Source organism: Danio rerio, chromosome 4 (assembly GCF_049306965.1).
Source record: "Danio rerio strain Tuebingen ecotype United States chromosome 4, GRCz12tu, whole genome shotgun sequence".
Lineage (NCBI taxonomy): Eukaryota > Metazoa > Chordata > Actinopteri > Cypriniformes > Danionidae > Danio > Danio rerio.
The window spans coordinates 70,770,001-70,778,807 of NC_133179.1; the positions used below are offsets into that span (position 1 = coordinate 70,770,001).

The 8,807-nt window shown below is 40.1% G+C and overlaps 1 long non-coding RNA gene across 1 annotated transcript in view; it reads right to left on the reverse strand.

The window, feature by feature from the left end:
• Positions 1 to 3,369, reverse strand: part of LOC141381961 (uncharacterized) — a 3,784-nt gene extending 415 nt beyond the window's left edge. Inside the window, exons 1-2 of the long non-coding RNA XR_012402872.1 lie at positions 1,172 to 3,369; positions 180 to 1,070 (exon numbers count right to left, since the gene is read on the reverse strand). This is a non-coding gene — a long non-coding RNA (uncharacterized lncRNA). The remainder of the gene's footprint in view (positions 1 to 179; positions 1,071 to 1,171) is intronic.
• Between the last annotated feature and the right edge of the window lie 5,438 nt (positions 3,370 to 8,807).

An 8,807-nucleotide genomic window follows, 5' to 3' on the forward strand; every position in this document is an offset into this window, starting at 1 on the left:
TAGGCTGGTCAAGCTCGTTTTAGCTGGTCATCTCCCAGCCTGACCAGCTAAGACCAGGCTGGAAATGGCTGGAAACCAGCCTGGAAGTGGCCAAAACCCCTCTAAAACCAGCCTGGTCAACCAGCTAAAATCAGCCAACCAGCTTAGGCTGGTTTAAGATGGATTTTTTAACAGGGTACTGATTTTAAAGCTTAAAAATTGCTGGAGGTAGAGATTGTATTCAAATAACATTTCAAATCTTCCCAAAAATTATAAAAAGGGGCTTTACAGACAAACATTTGCATTTGTGTATAAAATCTAGCTAGTAAAATAAATATTTATCCCTTATCAACGTGATAAAAACTAAATTAAACATCCTTATATGACAAAGAAAAATTATCTAAAAGAGAGACACGTGTGAATAAACCTAATTCTTTGCAAAAAAATCTTAACATGGACACATTCCCAAAAGAGACGATCGATAGATTCATCTATTATTCCACAAAAGGAACTAAGGGGAGCATTTTCAGGAAGCATTTTTTATATAAACATTCACTGGATAAACTCGATGTAGCAATTTGAACGAAACCTCTTTCATCTTATTTGTGATTAAAAATGTGTTGGGTAAAGACCACTCAATATTCCAAGGAATGTCATGAAATGAATTATTCCAGTGAAATATGACATGAGGAATAAACCCAGATAGCATACGAATGTGGGCCACTTTAGGCAGTTATGCGGCACTGGTGGTCTTCCTACAGCCCAGACAAAAGCCTGAAGTGGCCCAGCTGTACAATGGCAAAGGGGGACCAAAGAGTCAAATTCATATATGGGCCATTTAAGGCAAAGATTTGGCACTTATAGCAAAATGTAATCTGAATGTGAGTCTAATGTGGCCCATGTGGAAAATGATCAATTTGGCCCAAATGACGGAGGACAAATGTGAAAGACGGTTGGAAAAATAGTGGCATAGTCATTTAAGGGTAATCTGGGTCTAAACCTAAAGTGGCTCACATGGTGCAAATGTGGCCCAGTTATGATAAGACATATGTGGGCCACTTTTGGCAAATTTTTGGCACAGTTAGCTCTGGCTATAGCGGCTGTGAGCCTAATGTGGCCCAGTTATTATAAAATATATGCGGGCCACTTTTGGCGAATTTTAGCACAGTAAACTCTGGCTAATGTGGATTACAGCTTATAATGGCCTGGAGAAGACATGGCAAATGTGGCCCAGTTATCCTAAAACAAATGTGGGCCACTTTGGGCAAATTTTTGGCACAGTTAGCTCTGGCTATAGCAGCTGTGAGCCTAATGTGGCCCAAAGAAAATATGGCAAAAGGGGCCCAGTTATTATAAAACAAATGTGGGCCACTTTGGGCAAATATTTGGCAGTTAGGTCTGGCTATTGCGGCTGTGAGCCTAATGTGGCCCAAAGAAAATATGGCAAAAGGGGCCCAGTTATTATAAAACAAATGTGGGCCACTTTGGGCAAATATTTGGCAGTTAGGTCTGGCTATTGCGGCTGTGAGCCTAATGTGGTCCAGAGAAAGAATGACAAATGTGGCCCAGTTATTTTAAAACGTATGTGGGCCACTTTTAACAAATATTCGGCACAGTAAACTCTGGCTAATGCAGCCGTTAGCCAATAGTGGCCCAGAGAAGATATGGCAAATGTGGCCCAGTTATCTTAAAACATATGTGGGCCACTTTTGGCGAATACTTAGCACAGTAAACTCTGGCTAATGTGGATTACAGCTTATAGTGGCCCGGAGAAGATATGACAAATGTGGCCCAGTTATCTTAAAACATATGTTGGCCACTTTTGGCAAATATTTAGCACAGTAAACTCTGGCAAATGTGGATTATAGATTATAGTGGCCCGGAGAAGACATGGCAAATGTGGCCCAGTTATCCTAAAACAAATGTGGGCCACTTTGGGCAAATATTTGGCAGTTAGGTCTGGCTATTGCGGCTGTGAGCCTAATGTGGCCCAGAGAAAAAATGACAAATGTGGCCCAGTTATTTTAAAACATATGTGGGCCACTTTTAACAAATATTCGGCACAGTAACTCTGGCTAATGCAGCCGTTAGCCAATAGTGGCCCAGAGAAGACATGGCAAATGTGGCCCAGTTATCTTAAAACATATGTTGGCCACTTTTGGAAAATATTTAGCACAGTAAACTCTGGCTAATGTGGATTACAGCTTATAGTGGCCAGGAGAAGATATGGCAAATGTGGCCCAGTTTTCCTAAAACAAATGTGGGCCACTTTGGGCAAATATTTGGCAGTTAGGTCTGGCTATTGCGGCTGTGAGCCTAATGTGGCCCAGAGAAAGAATGACAAATGTGGCCCAGTTATTTTAAAACATATGTGGGCCACTTTTAACAAATATTCGGCACAGTAACTCTGGCTAATGCAGCCGTTAGCCAATAGTGGCCCAGAGAAGATATGGCAAATGTGGCCCAGTTATCTTAAAACATATGTGGGCCACTTTTGGCGAATACTTAGCACAGTAAACTCTGGCTAATGTGGATTACAGCTTATAGTGGCCCAGAGAAGATATGACAAATGTGGCCCAGTTATCTTAAAACATATGTTGGCCACTTTTGGCAAATATTTAGCACAGTAAACTCTGGCTAATGTGGATTATAGCTTATAGTGGCCCGGAGAAGACATGGCAAATGTGGCCCAGTTATCCTAAAACAAATGTGGGCCACTTTGGGCAAATATTTGGCAGTTAGGTCTGGCTATTGCGGCTGTGAGCCTAATGTGGCCCAGAGAAAAAATGACAAATGTGGCCCAGTTATTTTAAAACATATGTGGGCCACTTTTAACAAATATTCGGCACAGTAACTCTGGCTAATGCAGCCGTTAGCCAATAGTGGCCCAGAGAAGACATGGCAAATGTGGCCCAGTTATCTTAAAACATATGTTGGCCACTTTTGGAAAATATTTAGCACAGTAAACTCTGGCTAATGTGGATTACAGCTTATAGTGGCCAGGAGAAGATATGGCAAATGTGGCCCAGTTTTCCTAAAACAAATGTGGGCCACTTTGGGCAAATATTTGGCAGTTAGGTCTGGCTATTGCGGCTGTGAGCCTAATGTGGCCCAGAGAAAGAATGACAAATGTGGCCCAGTTATTTTAAAACATATGTGGGCCACTTTTAACAAATATTCGGCACAGTAACTCTGGCTAATGCAGCCGTTAGCCAATAGTGGCCCAGAGAAGATATGGCAAATGTGGCCCAGTTATCTTAAAACATATGTGGGCCACTTTTGGCGAATACTTAGCACAGTAAACTCTGGCTAATGTGGATTACAGCTTATAGTGGCCCGGAGAAGATATGACAAATGTGGCCCAGTTATCTTAAAACATATGTTGGCCACTTTTGGCAAATATTTAGCACAGTAAACTCTGGCTAATGTGGATTACAGTTTATAGTGGCCCGGAGAAGATATGACAAATGTGGCCCAGTTATCCTAAAACAAATGTGGGCCACATAGACTAAAGTCACCATCATGGAGAAAAGTGTTTGCTTTAGTTGGGCTCATAGCCCTGAACCTCTTAATATAAATGTTCTTTTGGGCTGCTGTCACTTTTAAGAACTTTGCTTGAAAAGTTTGTTCATTACAGCAAACAAAATGAAGTGAGGCACAAGCTGTGATGAAATAATGTAATTCACTGATGTTCAACAATGTTTAATCCATTATTAGAAGCTATAGGCCAGATTTGGGCCAGAATAAAAGCAAACTGTGGCCCAGAATAGGGTCAGTTCTGGTTCTTTTGGTTGAATACTGGCTAATATGTGACTTGCTTTGGCTTATTTTGGCCCAGATCTGACAAACAGGAGCAGACCGCCCTAGAGCCAGCATTCCGTTCAGTATGTGGTTCAGATGTAAGTGTCTGGTGTGGGCCGGATCTGGGCCAGAATAAAAGCGCACAGTGGCCCAGAATAGGGTCAGCTCTGGTTCATGTGGTTGAATTCTGGCTGATTCGTGATATTGCTATGGCTTATTTGTGGCCCAGATCTGACAAACAGGAGCGGACCGCCCTAGAGCCCTTATTCCATTCAGTATGTGGTCCAGATGTAAGTGTATGGTGTGGGCCGGATCTGGGCCAGAATAAAAGCGCACAGTGGCCCAGAATAGGGTCAGCTTTGGTTCATGTGGTTGAATTCTGGCTGATTCGTGACATTGCTATGGCTTATTTGTGGCCCAGATCTGACAAACAGGAGCGGACCGCCCTAGAGCCATTATTCCATTCAGTATGTGGTTCAGATGTAAGTGTCTGGTGTGGGCCGGATCTGGGCCAGAATAAAAGCGCACTGTGGCCCAGAATAGGGTCAGCTCTGGTTCATGTGGTTGAATTCTGGCTGATTCGTGACATTGCTATGGCTTATTTGTGGCCCAGATCTGGCAAACAAGAGCGCACCGCCCAAGTGCCATCATTCCATGCGGTATGTGGGCCAGTGTAAGTGTCTGGTTTGGGCCAGATTTGAGCCACATGAATTTTGACAAATAGGGAGGATATTTCATTCTAAAATACATGCCGAATCTTTCTATTTCTGAGAGAAGAGTCAAGCATAAAACTTTCCAATCACCGTTTCACAAGCATTAATCAGTGAAGGGGAGAACAGAATCAAGAGAGTTTTTTAAAAGGGCAATAGCTCATCTGGGAAATGCATCCATGACTATGGAAAACTTTCATGGGGTTATCAGAATACAGTATTTACTTGAGAACTCAGAATAAGAAAGTAAATGACCATTATTTTTAAAAAGTCGAGAAACTAAGCAGATATTGTCCCTAAACCAATTAGGAAAAAATATAGATTTATTTTAATAACAGATATCATGGTTATTCCAGATATAATACCAATGGGGACTGAAGCTGTGTTAATATATTAGATGCCAAGCTTAAGGAAATTGAATAATTTAATAGGAAGTGACGAAATATTATCATTACATACTAATAAAAAAGGGAGACCAACAACTTTGGAGAAAATATACTTGGGAATTGCATTCTAAAGGGAATCAGGATCATATTTCTAAGCAATTTATCTTGAATGTATTATAGAGGAACAATCAAGAAGGTTTAGACTCCCATAATCATAACCGTTTATAATAACAGTCTTCTGTTTTTCCAAAGAAAGTCAAAAAGCATTCTATCAACCTCAGCACATGAAAGACTTGTTCACAAACAGTGAGAGAGCAGGATATGGTACTCTCGAAATACCCTCAGCTTCCGCAAGGAGTCCCCTCCCTCTTAAAGAGAAGTCCCTTGGAATTAATTTTGTGGTTTTGGCAATTACTGGGTCTCTAACTCTAACATGGTCAACTTTGGAAATAGTTATACCCAAGTAGCATACTTGAGATTGAACAGGGATATTCTAAAGAAAAGAGGCCGAGCAGGACTTTATAGCAAGCAGCTCACTTTTATCGAAATTTAAAGTTAAGCCTGAAGGTTTTGAAAACGTTTTAATATAATTAATAGCAAGAGGGATCTGGGATTCCTCCTTCAGAAAAAGAAGGATCTGCTAATTGGCTAATGAGAAAATGTATCAGCTAAATTAAAACCTTGTAGACTGTTCAGAAATTGAGATATTACAAAAAGGCGAGGTTGGACAACCCTGATGAACTCCTCTAAAAAATCAAATCTAGGTGACGTACCATAAGATACATAGCTTATACAGCTGAAGTCAGAATTATTAGTTACCCTTTTAATTTTTTTCTTTTTTAAATATTTCCCAAATGATGTTGAACAGATTCAGGAAATCTTCACAGTATGTCTGATAATATTTTTTCTTCTGGAGAAAGTCTGATTTGCTTTATTTCGGCTAGAATAAATACAGTTTTTAATTTTTTAAACACCATTTTAAGGATAAAATTATTAGCCCCTTTAGGCTAATTTTTTCCGATAGTCTACAGAACAAACCATCGTTATACAATAACCTGCCTAATTATCCTAACCTGCCTAGTTAACCTAATTAACCTAGTTAAGCCTTTAAATGTCACTTTAAGCTGTATAGAAAAATATCTAGTCAAATATTATTTACTGTCATCACGGCAAAGATAAAAAAACTCTGTTATTAAAGATGAGTTATTAAAACTATTATGTTTAGAAAAGTGTTGCAAATTCAGCTCTCCGTTCAACAGAAAAAGTGAAAAAATAAACAGGGGGGGCTAATAATTCTGACTTCAACTGTAACACAACTGCAATACAAATCAACATCATTGCAAAGAAACGAACTTAGCTTTTGTTTTTATTTCAAAAAGGGCTGCTTAGAAATGAACAATGGACTCATCGATATAAACATAAAATGTTCCTAATAACAAAAACAAATCAATAATATAGATGTTACACAACCAGCGATAGCTCTCCAGAGATCGCTGGTTCTCACACGAACAGCAGGACTACACTTCCGCATTTCCCAGGACTACATTTTCATACATGCACTGCTCCCAGACACCCACGCTCACACATCTAGCTTGATTGCACTCACCAGCTGCACCTTGTCAGAGACTGTTATCACACCACTTATAAGCCACTCATGAACCCGTCTTGTTTGCTGTACCAGTGACATTACAACGCGTTTCTCCCTGTTTTGTTTCTCCATGTGTAAACCCTAGCCTGGTATTCCTTGTTATCCTGTTTAGCCGCCTGCCTTATGACCTATTGCTTGTATATTGACTACGATTCTGGATTTGCCTGCACATACCTGATTTGACCACTGCTTGCCTGACACTGAATAAACCTGCATATTGGATCTTACCTCCTGTTGTATCGGTCACTCCACCCCATCGTTACAATAGACTTCTTTGTGCCAGATGAAAGAAAGAAGTTTTACATCTTATACAGTTTTTTAAGTAGTGAAACACCCTCCCCAAAAGGAAGAATATTTATGACAATCAAATAAATATAGAGATGAGATGTTAACAAATGGATTACAGCGTTCATCAGTAATTGCTTTCTAAAAGAATACAGGTTAATACATTTTAAATACAAAATAATACTGATTTTTAAAAACGATTTATAATTAAAGCACAGCCTGACCTCATGTGGGAGAGACGATGTTTTTGGTTTTGGTTTACTTCACGATTGCAGGTAAACCACTGAAGTCGACTGTTTCGATGATGCTTTGGTTCCTGGACTTTGAACATCTCGGGACCATTGCTGTCAATGGAGGATGAGGGAGCTCTCCGATGATTGATATCTTCGTTTATTGTCCTGAAGATGAATAAATGTCTCATAGGGATTGGAACTACATCAGGGTGAGTAATTAATACCAGAACTTTCATTACCCGCTCAACTAATCCTTTAAACCCTGTTGCTGAAAACCCAATCAGCTGTTCTAGATTTAATGTAAACCACGGCTTCACAGGGAACTTTTTATTTATTTAGTCTAAGTGGGATCAGGGGCGGATTTAACCAATAAGCAAGGTAAGCAGCTGCTTAGGGCGCCAGGAAATCTGAGGGCCCCCAAATAAATGCCTGGAAGTAAAAATTATTCATTCATTCATTCATTTTCTTGTCGGCTTAGTCCCTTTATTAATCTGGGGTCGCCACAGCGAAATGAACCGCCAACTTATCCAGCAAGATTTTAAGCAGCAGATGCCCTTCCAGCCGCAACCTATCTCTGGAAAACATCCACACATACATTCATACACTACGGACAATTTAGCCTACCCAATTCACCTGTACCACATGTCTTTGGACTGTGGGGGACACCGGAGCACCCGGAGGAAACCCACGCGAACGCAGGGAGAACATGCAAACTCCACACAGAAACACCATCAGAGCCAAGGATCGAACCAGCAACCTTCTTGCTGTGAGGCGAACGTGCTGCCCACTGCGCCACTCAAGTATAAATTATACCTAACATAATTTTCTATCATATTTTGAATGACGATGGTCTAAAAAGTAACATTTTAAAACTGAATTACATTTACAATATAAATAAGTTACATTTTTATTACTTCTGCACTAATGTGGAGCAGTCCAGCAGTCAAATTAGGTCAAGATTTAGTTTTAAAAACATAGTTAAAAATTTAAAATATGTAATTAACACTAGCAAAACGTAATTAAAACTATTTAATTTCTATTATTTTAGTTGTGAATTCATTTTAAGAAATCAAATCGTTTAAAAAGTTTCACATATAAGAAAAAAAGCTAAATAAATCCATTAAGAATAAATTAAAGTACAAGCTTTTGGGACCCATGGCTGGAATTGCTTAGGATCCCCAAATTGCTAAATCCACCCCTGACTGGGATACAGCTAGACATGAGACGATAACTGTTTTCAAGGTATACCACAGTTTGGAAAAGTCGAGGTTTTAAAACCGCCAAAATTTTCTGCTATACCCTTCTTAAGGTATGTCTACGTTTTTTTGTTTGTTTGTTTTTTTAGGAAAAGAACGCAGTTCCAGAATGCAGCAGCACGAGTGGTCTTCAATGGACCTAAAAGAGCACATGTCACTCCGCTGCTCACCCGTTTGCACTGGCTGCCAGTTGCTGCTCGCATCAAATTCAAAGCTCTGATGTTTGCTTACAAAGCGACTTCTGGCTTTGCTCCTTCTTATCTGCTGTCACTTCTACAGATCTATGTGCCCTCCAGAAACTTGCGTTCGGTGAATGAACGTCGCCTCGTGGTTCCATCCCAAAAAGGGAAGAAATCACTTTCGCGAACTCTCATGTTCAATCTGCCCAGTTGGTGGAATGAACTCCCGAACTGCATCAGAACGGCAGAGTCACTCGCTGTCTTCAAGAAACGACTAAAAACTCAACTATTTAGTCTCCACTTGCCTTCCTAATCTGCAATTGCCTCTCT